The sequence below is a fragment of the Megascapheus bottae genome, unplaced genomic scaffold (genome assembly GCF_031878675.1).
Source record: "Megascapheus bottae isolate mThoBot1 unplaced genomic scaffold, mThoBot2.hap1 HAP1_SCAFFOLD_41, whole genome shotgun sequence".
In the NCBI taxonomy this organism is placed as follows: domain Eukaryota; kingdom Metazoa; phylum Chordata; class Mammalia; order Rodentia; family Geomyidae; genus Megascapheus; species Megascapheus bottae.
In genome coordinates, this window is record NW_028327585.1 from 775,757 (window position 1) to 777,320 (window position 1,564).

The window sequence follows — 1,564 nt, forward strand, 5'->3', positions numbered from 1 at the left end:
AAAATTTACCCTGTTTAAACAAAGCCTTCTTATTTCTGAGCCCCATTGTAGTATCCACTGAAGCAAGTAAGAGTAAGGACCTGTTGGTCCCCATGCCTGGAACCAGAGCAGGACCTCAGAGAACCATCGTGACCTCAGATACATTTACATTGTAGGCATACTGATATCCAAGCATGATTTGGGCTAAAGGATTCCTTCGCCCTCTAGCCTGGCACTGGAGAATTGGGAGAGATAGCCACCTGACTGTAAGGGGCCATGGAGCTCACTCACTGGGAAGAATGTGTTGGTGGAGACCTGTATCCATCAATGGCCATAGGCCAACTGGGACGATGTGGATGTAGGGAGCACTGCGTGGGAACATTGCTGCTTCAGGTCCCCAGGTTCCCCTTGTGTATGGAAAGAGCTGAGAGGTCATCCATGGACCCACTGGGTGGCATCGACTCGAGAAGACATTCCTCCAAGACGACATCCAAGCAACCAGGCTCAGAAGTCCTGTCTGGAAGCTGCCAGTGGCTCAGCTAGTTCTGCCTCTCCACTCTCCAGTCTAGGGAAGTTTTTGCTAATCTTAGGGAAATCCCATTTCTCCTCCGAGCTTCTAATTTTTCCTTTCATCCCTCAAATACTTGTAGTCCTCTAAAGATTTAGAATTTTGGAACACAATTCTGGGGAAGCTTTCTACATTAACACTTCCCTTCCCTGAGGTGATGAGCTCAGAGTTGTCCATCTGTTCCAATGGCGAGAGGAAAGGGTTTCCAAAGAAACAGAAAATAAGCAATTGTATTGGTATAATATTTCAACTATATTACTCCACCACCTTCTCCTGTGGAATTGAATGTTTACATCAATTCAAAGAAATTTTAATAAGCACCCGGGTGTTACTTTTGACCATACATCCCTTCCAAATATACCTGCTCCCCAAGCAGAGACTTGAGTCCAAACTCTAATTAGATTCATAAAGCAGCCCCCAATGACAGGAATAAGGATCTACAGAGATGATGGCAAATAACTGGGTCCATGTGAGTTCTTCCCTTCAGAATGCCCATCTGGGGCTACTCATGAAATTCTCCCAAAACCAATCACCAATGGCCCTTCAGACTCACCCATTATTCACTGCACAAAAAGGAGGCCTTGAATGACTCCCTGTGTGGGACAGGAGAAGAATTATTGCTGATATTAATCAGAAAGCAAGTGATGGGAACAGAGTTCCTGGTCTGAATCTCCATCCTAACATCCATCCTGAAATCTGTGACACTGGAACCAAGCTTCAGAAATCTGCAAAAACAAGGAGAACTGGAAATTATAGGGACCATACTCATAAGTAAACTGATTTGTTTGATGTTTTATGTGTTTATTTTGCTGGGACTAGAACTCAGGGCCTCACACATGGGAAGTGCATGCCCACTACTGCACTCCTTGTCTAGCTCCTAGGCCTAGATGCTTGAAAGTGACCATGTCTCCATGTGGCTGGTCTTCTCTTTTCTGGGATGTTTTTCTAGTAACCTAATGAGTCAGGTATTCCTCCAGGGATTTTTCCTAGATGAAAGTTGTCACTAAAATGATATTT